General features: G+C 35.7%; 1 long non-coding RNA gene across 1 annotated transcript; it reads right to left on the reverse strand.

Moving 5' to 3' along the window:
* Positions 1-4,986: 4,986 nt before the first annotated feature.
* Positions 4,987-8,971, reverse strand: LOC106157495 (uncharacterized). The gene is made up of 3 exons (XR_001237812.3): positions 8,814-8,971; positions 6,667-6,936; positions 4,987-6,048 (listed from the first exon to the last, which is right to left on the reverse strand). It is a non-coding gene; the product is annotated as an uncharacterized LOC106157495 (long non-coding RNA).
* Between the last annotated feature and the right edge of the window lie 3,052 nt (positions 8,972-12,023).

Below are 12,023 nucleotides of genomic sequence, written 5' to 3' on the forward strand. Positions count from 1 at the left end.
GTAGGTGACTTTTTCTTTGTTCATGAATTATATAATAAGTTGAAATGAATTAACAAGTATGCATCTATGTCCTGGAATTAATTTTGTTGAACTTTCATACAAAAGTGAAGAAATTATGGCAATCCTATGTAATGAAAGGCACATGAATAGATAATTATAAGGTTTAAAACAAATTTTTTTTTAGTTTCCAGAGTTGGAGATTTCTCTCTATGTAAAACGTATGATTTAGGTGCACCTTGAAATCGCCTCCTATAGGAGAATTAGTCGACCTTCGCCTAAGATTTCTTCTCAAAGCGCCCGCTTACAGAAGTTTATTTGTATGAGAAAATTATATATTTTAATTGACTTGTATTTTATATCTGCACGCCAACAGGGCACTTTGTTTACGGTTGGATTGAAGGGTATTATCGTAGTTAATGAATAGGGCGTTTCCGCTTATATATCTCAAATAGGCAGTAGAGATGAAAGGTACATGTAGCTTTAAAGGTAAGCTAGACAACTGGAAGAAAACACGAGAGACGCTGTTGAAGTGCAAATGTTTATCAACCTGTCTCCCTAAATGCGTATTTGATGGAGATTGGAAAAACCAACAACGACTTTGATGAACAGCTACGCCGCCCCAAGTTCAAAATGTTGATTACAAATTCATGTTAAGTAACCACATCAAAGATTAGAAACCAATGCACATGTCATAAAAATATTTATTTATTGATATCAGTCGTCTTCGGTCCGCATATTTGCAACATAAGTTACTCTGAGATAATCAAATCATATTTATGATTTTCCACGCCCATAGCACAATATCAATGTAAGTTTTACATTATATTATTAAAATAATGTAGACATTAAGCTAGCAGCACCATTTTGCTCACTCCCACCATTTGAGACAGACAATAAGATGAGTGCATTTTTTTCAATATCTGACATAATATGTATACACATGCGGAAGCAGTCGTTCAATAAATATATCTTGTTATGTTTGGAACATGTCAATCCGTCCTTGTTTTATCGCAGACCTTGGAGTCGGTAATTCTCGTGTTACGTCGGATCCGGTCGGCATCTTCAGAAACAAACGGGGGCGTCTCGATAGTCCGAAGGTTCATTTGTCCGAAAAACGGTAACATTTTCATCGATTTTTTTAATCAAGGGTTCATTGGTCCGAAGGCTCTATAGTGAACATTCGGACCAATGAACCTTCGGACTATTGCTACGGCCCCCTCAGATATAACCTGACCCCCAGGTGCCCCATCACAAAACAACTTCAGCCTGAAAAATGGCCTAAACAATTGAAACCAAAATTTAGTATACTTTGTTCCAAGAAAAAATAGTGTCAGTTTAATTAGATTTAAGCCGTTGTGCTTGTCATGTATCAAGGAAGGCGTGGCCAATAAACTCCAGTCCCATACTAGCTCTATTCAAGATGATTACTATAAATCAGACCAAAACTTTAGCATGACAGTTTAGACCCATTTTCTAGCTAAGGTTCTTCAGTGAAATCGGTCCAAGTATTGAACACACACACACACAGTAAAACACAGAAAAACACTGTTTACCGACTGGCATCATGTGACGATTATCAGGTAGCCAACAGTGCCCGAGAGATTCCAAAAGTATGTGCTTCTAATTTTTATTTATTCTTAAAAGATCGGATCACATCCAGGGCAAAGGTAGTAAGCGCCGGATTCTCCCGTGGGACACACACAGTCATCCTTCTTATCACAGCAACTACTACTGCCATCGGTACCGCAAACATCTTTTATTACTGCGCACGCTACATCTTTGTCATCGGGTTTGATATCGCAGCGCGGTATGTCCTTGTCTTCTGGATAATCCGGGGGTTTGCAGTTACAAGGTTTTCCTTCATCATCTTTAACGTAATTGCAGCATAGGTATCCCCCTTCTGCCTTCATATCGAACTTGCACAGCGGAAGATCCAAGGACGCCGAGAGAGTGGCGCACACACAGGTAAGAAAAACGATGAGACAAACCATGTTGCTTGTTGCTGCAAATGTTTAAATAATCCCATACAATACCATATGTGCATCGGGTAAGTAAAAGGACTAATCCAACACAGATTTTAGTCACTCAAATATTGTTCACTCTAATTTAATTTACTTTATATAACTTCATGGTACTGCCCTTAACACATTAAAAATCTGACTGGATTTTGTAAGATCATTTTTTTGTAGGGAACGCCAAAAATTAACGCCAAACGGGCGTAATGAAATCTACTGATTCGAATTTGCTAGAGGCAGTAGCAGTATTGAGTTAAAGTTTAAAAAAAAAAGATCTTTAAACAGATTTTGAGAAATTTGAAGTAAGGTGTGTATTCTATGCCCTTATATATATATAAACATTGTTTTCTGCGTGCACTTGAGTACAGGACTAAGCGACCTAAACAGTCTCTCCTTCTGAATTCCTGAATCTAATATACAAATTGCTGCTTCATTATTCTTACATTACACATAACTGTCTTTCAGGTATGTCGCTAGACATTAAACGTGCATATCGTAGATATATGAGTTTAAAAAAAGAAGTTTCCATATAAGTTTCAATAGTTATAAAATAGGAGAGCGCCATCTTCATGTGTATTCCAATGAGAACCTAAATTTCTTTATGATGTTGATCAAATACCAATACATATTTTACCTTTGTATTTCTTGCTCTCTTTTTCTCGTTTCTTTTTCGCTAGTTCTAAGCAGAGGTGTTAGATGTTGGAGTCAAATAACACTTTACATGGCAATATATACCTGTGGTTGCGGCCAATTAAATCTTTCAGTGGCATGTGATATATCTCAAAGTCCAGAGCCCCCATTGGCTGTGACTGCATTAAACTGTTTATTTTCTAAAACTGCATAAAAACATCATTTGCGTGGGCTGTGACGTGGATGCATGCAGAATTTGTGCTGATTTGGCTTAGATATGTATATGCGGGTGGAAAAACTTGGAAATCCATTAAGAGAGTTAATAATCCCTGTCTCTAAGAATGAGATACATTTACAGTGCATTACAACTTGCAGAACAATGATTTCAGCCAGAAAAGTTCAAAATTATTTAAATTTTTCTTTTGAAATTAATTTCTTGACGGAGGATAACAATAATGAGACGTTGGGTCTTTATAAATCGTGAAAGTAGCAGGTAAATATTATCTAGCAGCGTCAACTTTGGCCAAATACAGGCCTAAAACTTTAACATCATTGCCCTTAACAAGGACTGACTGAGCTGCTGATCACATGCTGGTCACTGATGTACTCAATCCTTTTCTTTATTTGTCTCTAATTCAGTCAGCTAGTTAATTTAGTTCGATCCGCCAGTCAATAAGTGATAGTTAATCAGCAGCTTGTCACTCAGTTAAAATTTGATCAGTTTAAAAGTTATGGATTCAGAGACAAGTATCTACAAATACCAACAGTGCCTGCTGCTATAACTAACGGTCACCATGGGAAACCACTGTAACAGCACGCGAACGTAAATCATCCGAGATACACCAAAGCAATTTGACTTAGCGTTAAATTAAGTGAAATTTTGCGGAATTTTGAGGAGAGTGGGATAAGAAATAACGGCAGAAGTGCGGTGCGATTCCGAATAAAAAAATTCTGATTGTTTCCCCTTAGGTTCTCTCAAACTACAGTATACTGCCAAATATTTCAAATTCGCCATGTTTTGGAGGTCATTTTTGTATTACTTTCCAAGGAAAAACATTCCTGGCACATAGAGTTTCACCCTTATCACTGAATAGTTAACCCCAACTCACGCGGATTCTCGTTTTATTTTAGTCTCGTATGACGTCACGCGTGCCGACAGATTTTGCCCCTCATCTTTAAAGGGATACAATGATTAGAACACAAAAGCGGATTTATGGATCATGATTTTTTTCAACAGTTATTATGATATTTCTAACGTGGTTAAGGTAAAGTTGAAATTTCCAGGAAATCAAATGATAGTCAAAAAATCAAAATCTCAAAAGAGACAGAAGTTTTGAAATTTTATTAAAATGACTTAATATATATTTTTGTTACAGATGACAAAAAAGTGGTGGGTTAAGACGTGTTTACTTATATTGTACGTGCACCATTGCATTCCTTATGTAAAAGTTGTGCTCTTTTCCTTTTTATTTTACATCTTATCTACATGTCACGTTTATGGATATTCCAATGACTCAAAAGCCGCTGTGTGCTTCACGTATTAGGTGCATAATAGTTCCAATAACAACAACACTTTGATGAATTTGGTTTGTTTCCGATATGAAATTTATTAACCATCCCCTATATAATAACCATCTATATGGCAAGCACCATTGTTTGTTTTGTTTGAGTGAACAGAGTGTGACATGAACTACAACTGAAGCGCTCTAATGTATATTGCATAAGAAAACCACATCTAAGAAGAATAGGGACTCATCACGGCAACAATTTTAATGTGTAAATATTTGCAGTTCCAATGAACCTATTAGACCTTGTAAGGTCACCTCCTTTAAACTGTTTTTCTATAGTAATGTCAGAGAAGAATTTCGTCAGCTGTTATGTACTAAGAATAAAGCTGTTATTTTGTCTTCTGTCAACAGCTAGAATTGAAATCATTGTTTACCTCCAATATTTCGATGTCTATCTAGAAAATTTTCATCAAGACATGAGGCTATCCAGATGAACTGGTAGACTATATGTAGATAGACATTGAAATGTTAGAGTGTTTTTTTTCTCTCTCATCATATTGCGTCAAAATTACGTGTGTTTATTAACGTTCTTTAACATATATGCGATTTATATGGATTTTGATGTCAGAGTTTCTATATCATTTTAATACGTTCCATCCCATGCACTCTAAAAAAGCTCGTTCGAGAAACATTTACTAAAAATGAAGGACCAACAAAAAGGAAAATAGCGGTTGGTTGACCTCAAGTAGTTGTTAAAAATAACTTTACTTCAACAGATATGTAAAATAATGGAGGAATAAACACCAGACGACGCTAAATAAACACGTAGTAAATCAATTTAACTATCTTTTATTGGTATTTTATGAGAATTGACCCAAGTTAAGTACATTTTGATGAGTACATCTAGCCTTTTGAGTGCTTAGTTGTGGTTTACAAGGTGTAAATTATACATGTAAATACAAGTTACCTACTGGGAGTTAAATTCAAGTAACAAAGTATGTGCCATACAAAGTGTTTCTTAAAAAGTGTTTCGCATGACTTAGAACTAGAACTTCTGGTATTCGTTGGCATGGACTCCCTTTGAATTCGAGGAAAGGGCTGGGGTTTGGTGTTTATCCTCTCACAAGTGCATATAAATTGATCACAATTTTTAGACAAGAACAGAAAGCAAATATATACATACGAATACACCCTGGTACTACCATACTACCCCAAATATAATTTCCGCCTTTCGAGTGATTTCACCCAATTGCCGTGATATGCAATAACGAATGGACTTTCCTAAATCAAGACACGTGCACTAGATGGTTATATAGGCCTAATTATTTTGTAAAAATAACTGGTTGCCTGTTCTGATTGTATGTGAACACTACTGCAGTAGTAAACAAGGTTACAATAAATTTATAAATTTTAAAATACAAGTTAGTACAGGTATTTACTGTCATTTAAGGATTAACGAATTACATGTTAGAATGTTATAAAAGATTCCCCAAGAGCATAAATTCTTTAAAGGCCTTCTTGCTCATTTTCAAAACTTTATTTGGCAGTTGTTACAAATGAAGTAAATGCCTGATTCGGTGGGTGGGCATTCGCAGTCGTCCTTTTGGTCGCAGCAGCTGAAGTATTTACGTGGCCCGCACATATTCGGTATGGTTTTGCAGTATTTGTCCTTTGCTGCGTCTAAGGTACCGCAGATTGGCAAGCGTTTGTCTTCCGGGAAGTTTGACGGCTTGCAGCTGCAGGGGGTATCTTCGTGTTTCACGTAGTTACAGCAGAGATAGTCGCCATCTTCTGTCATATCGAACTCGCACTGTGGGAGCTGATCCGACGCCACCATTGCCGCACAGACGCAGGCAATAACGATCAGGTGGCGGAGCATGGTGGAGCGTTTGTTCCTGCAAATGTTTGGTTTAATACATAAGATTGTTGTTTATTTGCTCGTTGTTCTCTCCCGCATAAAAAAATTAACAAATAAATAAAGAAATGAAGTGGCTTTAACCAAAACATCATTCTAAATAATCTAATCTAACTATATTTAAGAGAATACAACTATATTAGGCAGAATGAAATTTTACTTTAAGGCAAAGGAATTTTCTTAGTTAAAAACCAAGTGGGTTATGTCATTGGCTACCAGAGCATAATATGCAATGTTTATAACATTGAATATGCATAATTTTTGAAAAAATGTCAAAACAAACAAGACTGAACATGGAAAACGATGCAGAAAATGCGTTTAAATATTGTTTTTCTTTTTTTCTTTTTTTAATGAATATAGAAGGTAAGGTTTTACCACATTAGTCATTGTCCGGTGTCAAAACTACGTGTAAATTAAATCTGTGGTATTTCGCAACATTCGTCTGAATCCCATACCTTTCACTTTTGCAAGCTGTGTTATAAGTCTGGTTATTTTTTGAAGACAAATCAAAATAGAAATACCATGAGCGCAAAACATTTAACGGACCCCAGTTTCTTAAGACAACTTTGAGAGGACTGCAGTACACTGAAAATCTTACCTTTTAGCTTCTTGATTCACTTTCGACTAACAGGGCGGAGGCCCTTTGACTTGTAGCTGTCCTTGTAGCAGTATAGCAATATAGTAGTACAGAAATATCTTTAACTTCTGTCCGGTGGCGATGTGACCGCCAATATATAGGTGTAGCCGGTGTCCAGGTCAGGTCAGATGAAATAACAATATTCATATTTTGGCCCAGGAAGTGGCACAAAGGTAGTTTACGGACGCCTCTTAGTCGCTATTGACTGTGACTACACTAGCCCTTCATTATCTGAAACAGAATAAATGAATTCAAATGTCAAGAATTTGACGTGAATTTATGTATTCTTCATTCTGTGACATTATTAAAAGAATGAAGGGGAATTTCAGATATTTGTAAAGGTATTTGTCTTTTAACCCTTCTCGTTTTATTCTCCTATTTTGTTTTATTTTTGTTTTATAGTAAATATATTTTGTAAAATGTTTCACACGCAGTTATTGAGGGAAATATTTCTCCGTAAAAATAATCAATTCTACTTAAAAAAAAAGAACAGATGTTGGCTCAAGCCCAGGGGAGAAATGTCTATCACTTTTTCTGGCTAAATGAGGACAAGATAACGAACTCTCTGATGAAAGATGTTCTAAAATAGTGAACAAAATTAAAATAACAGACAACTAGCGCACCCACTGGCCAGAGAGTAAGACAACCCGTGTCGGAGACAGCAGAACTTTCGTAACGTGTTTATAAACAGTGTAATACGTGTTTCGAAATTAAAAAGACGAATTGGTAAGATAATCACATTCCCCAAACTTTTTGCTGTTCACGAGAAACATTCTTCATAAGTTTAATACACGTCCACTTGAGTTGAATTTTAACGCTGTGTGAAAAAATATAAGATATTACATTTCACACCTCCTATGACGTCAACCATTAATAAGGCTAGAATTTACTACGTAGTTCGAACTGAAAGCATTTCAAAGCGAGCTTTAGCTATTTGTCGTGTTACCTCGGCACTGTAAAATTCCTATTCAGCTGTCTTGCGGCGGTATATTCATAATAATTTTTATGTATTTAAATCAACCGCAATTTATTGCAGAATGCTGAGTTTCGTCGTCATGATTTCATAGTTATTATTTCCATGTATAATTTATTACGCACCAGTGAAATAAAGTGTATAAAGTATTTGTTCTTTTTTCAGCGAAGATTCAATTGATAACAATTTTCCTGAAAATATGATTTATCATTCAAAATTCCATTAGCTCTGAGATTTGCCAAATGTAAAAAAAGTTGTAATTAACAATGGAAATAATTAACAATAGCCACTATAAATGAAACGACTCTCCTACCTTTAACTGCCATTTTCCGGTGTGTGTGTGTGTGTGGAGGGGGGGGGGGGTACTCTACCAGAAGTGCTAGCTGTTATTTAATAATTGGACGAAGGTCTTAGTTTTGCAATGTTAGAAACTGCTAGAATGGCATCTGGTAAAGAGAAGCGGTGTGAGGGAGAAAGTTTGTTACGGGCTTTTCAATTTCTAAGAAGGTGTCTGCTTAAAATCAAATTAAAAAGTTAGAGATAAATTATTTATAGCGTTTTATTTCCTATCACCCTTTTGATACATGGAACTCTACCTTACGTCGGTACCTTGTAAAAGCTTTCTGCTGACGTCGGAAGACGCCTCCTTCTTCATTTATTCCATTTGACATCTTGTTTACGCCCAATCACCATATCTATGGCGATTTTATACAGGTCATCAAGTCTGGCCTTTTTAAACTTTCATGAACATGCTTTGTAGTAGGGGGAAAGACGCCAACACATTCCGTTAACTAGTATAACCAGTATAACTACATTTAATATATCCAGTTTAACCATGTCATTTACGCTTTATCTCGGCGTTTAAACTTCATTGGCGCATGTCACACGTTTCCTTGGACTAGAGTTAAGAATTTCACTTTTCTTGGTTGATGTTTAAAAGGGAAGTTTTTATCATAATAGTCAAGAGAAGGTATAATTAACGATCTTAAAAATCGTTCCATGCTTCTGGTCAACAACAAGTGTTGATAAATGTCTTTGATTCATTGTAGAATTACTGTATGATTCTTATTGAATTGTTTTACACTTTGACAACTTTCAATGTATGCACATGGAGAGATAAATTAAATAAAGTTACCTTCCCCTTCTCCCAGTCTGATGTCTTCTCTTTTCATCCAAACTGTGTTTTTTCTGTCTTATCTCTCTCTCAAACACAATCACACACACACACACAAACACACACACACACACACACACACGCGTACATTCTTTCTCTCACTTCTGTTTATGTAACAACCATCTGCTCAAATACCCCATACCTGCTGTCATGTCTGAATTTATCAGTTTCGTGTCAAAGCCATGCCACAAACCGAAGGATGAAAACAACTTTGAATATTTATTTGAAAATACTCATTTCACATAAAATATCATTTGTCAAGCCAGGTGAGGGAGAACATACAAACAATGTCAGGAAATATGTTTTATTCATTGTTATTTGTGGTTTGGTGAAGGCTTCCGATTGCTGTTTTCTTGCATTTTAATAAAAGGAAAGGACCACAGTAAATCATTATAATATCACTCGAAAACAACATGGGAAAACGACGGAAGAGAATATTGGAATGCAGCATAGAATGCAATCTTCGTTATGTATTTATTTTATTTGAATGATCATATTATTATTTATCTTCTGTCGCTGTTCTGTTATTCAGTGTAAGTGTTAAGCCGCCGTTGACTCAGCTTGTGACTGGTATGGTACTATTTCGTTAAAAGACATACATGTAGGAACGCACCAGCGGACGCAAGCAGTGTCTTAACTGGGCGTTTCTATCAAGGGATGATGACATTAATATTGTATTCATTTCCCTCCCATGCTAGCCATGGTAGCATCCTCAGCGGACTGTGACGTCTGTTTATCAAAATATGAAAATATATTAGATTTAATAATTCGTTTACATTTTCTTTGCGTCATCACATATGTTAACACGGAAAAAAAATAAGACGAATTACCAATTCTTGAATGTAGATTATTTGGGAAATTGTAATGACGATCTGTTCTCATAGACGCCCTTTCCCTCTCCTTATCCCATTCGTATCAATCATTAGATTGTTTAAGGGATTTTACTATTTTTATTTAAACAGTCTAAATACTAATCAATCAATCTATACACTATTTTTGTCTTTGTTGTATTAAATTAATATCGTTCTACTCGTGATGATGGAGATATAACAACCAATATGGCCTATCTTTACTTTTTTGCTGTCTTGTATGAGTCCCATTTTTCACCATCTCAACACCCATGTTGTCAAATATATGTAATGCAACATATGACAAATACCTAATCTCGCGATGTAAGGTATTGAATTTGGAAGTTTAATGTTTCAATACCATAATATTTGATGTACACGTATGCCCTCCTGGGTTGAAGTAACTAACTTTTTATGTACTCTCAACAAGGGTCAGGTGAGTGGTGGCGGCAACTCTGTGCAAAGATTCTCGCTGGACGGTACAAAAATATGCACTGAATTAACCAGGGATATATCTTTGACTATCTGGTCCAAAATTCTGCCTGTGGCCCTCGTAGAGGGTGCCCTTTATACTGCATAATTGGTGGACTCTAGCATTGTCCTCCTTTAACTAAAGTCTATGGGCACTTTAAGCTGACCTTTCTCCTCGAAACAGCACCTTGTGAACTTATAATAAGTGGCACAATTTTAATGACCTGATTTATTCAAAATTAATCATATTGGCTAGTTTGGGTTTTCTGAGTTAATAAGGTCACATTTATTAAGGTCGGAATGCCAGCTGAAGAGAGAGCGGGTCACAGACAAACGTGTCACCCCGCTTGTCATGCTTACCTGTTGCTCTTGCTTATTTTCATAAATCAGCATGATGATTTGATCTAGGTGTTGAAATTATTCCAAGAGATTGGTAAAATTTACTTTTGACTCTGTTGTTTCAGAATAAGCTCAAGTGGGATAACATGAAAGTAGAATCAATTGGTAGATGAATAAGAGAGGAATGTCGACCCCTTTTTTTTCTCCCTTGTGTCTTAACCACGTGGGAAAAAAATAATTTAAGGCATTTAAAATTACGGCAAAATTATCCAAATATTGCCATTTTTTCCAAAAATGTCTTCGCAGTGGTAAAAGAATTTTAAGTAAATAAATTCGAAAAAAAATATTGCCATTTTTTCCAAAAATGTCTTCGCAGTGGTAAAAGGATTTTCAGTAAATAAATTCGAAAAAAAATAAGTAGATTTAGATGAAAATTTTATTTTTTGATAATATTTACCAGTGTTTTATGCTGCGAAATTTCCAAGGAAAAGTATTAAAAATTTAGCCAATAAGCCCCCCCACCCCATCGTGTCATCTTCTCATATTTTACCACTGATCCACAGTATCATAAATCTTTTTAAAGAGGCGGGATGTTCCCAAGGATAAATTCCATATGCCTTCGTTATTTATTCCTCCTATATTGCAACAAAGTTGAACTAGAGCGTAAATATTTGTATTAATTGCAATATTTCCTTGTTGTCAACTGCAAATTCGCAAGGGGTGGGGGTGTTTATGACCTTGGAGCAAATATCTGCAGCGTCATACAAGATGTGCTGAATGAATTGAAAAAAAGACCTTTTGTGTCTAGTTCGAGCGTTTAATCCAATGACAGAGAACATTTCGGAATTGCGCCATTTTATGATTATTAGATGACTGGAGAAAAACCAGTAACGGATTTATCACAAAGCAATTCATTTCTCACAAGACATTTTTAGAGTAGAATGTAGAATGACTTCATATTAAGGCGAAGTTTCTTGACTTGGAGGCTAGTAATGGTTGATGCAGAATTCTACATATTAATACTGCTTTTTTGTCTATGCTGTTGGATAGTTTATTAAAGATGGAAACCATGAGTCCTGGATTTAAAGGAATACCCCCTTAAGATACATAAAAACGAAATACCATTTCACCAATGTTGCGTTTAACAGCCAAATGTAGTAGTTGTGCAGCACATGATGTTCGTAAAAATGTGACACTGCTCATCCATCAGTTGCGAACAACCCCTAAACCAACAAATTAGGCTCACAAAAAAAAAAAAGTTTAAAGTCCAAATGATGGTCGGTGCTTTTCAGTTGAAGATACATTCACACTAGTTTTATTGAATGAAGTAAAGCCTGTATTGGTCTGAAGCAAAAGTCTATAAAATAGGCGCAGTATTTCATACAATTTGACTACTTCTGATTTATCTTGAGTCAAATATAAATCAGTAGTAATCAGTGGTTTTTGGTTAGACCATCTCCCGGTAAGTTGCGGTTATAACGGTATCCAGACACTAAAAATATAGAAAGCGTTT

This window comes from Lingula anatina, chromosome 3, assembly GCF_051362555.1.
Source record: "Lingula anatina isolate TDL-2025a chromosome 3, LinAna3.0, whole genome shotgun sequence".
In the NCBI taxonomy this organism is placed as follows: Eukaryota; Metazoa; Brachiopoda; class Lingulata; order Lingulida; family Lingulidae; genus Lingula; species Lingula anatina.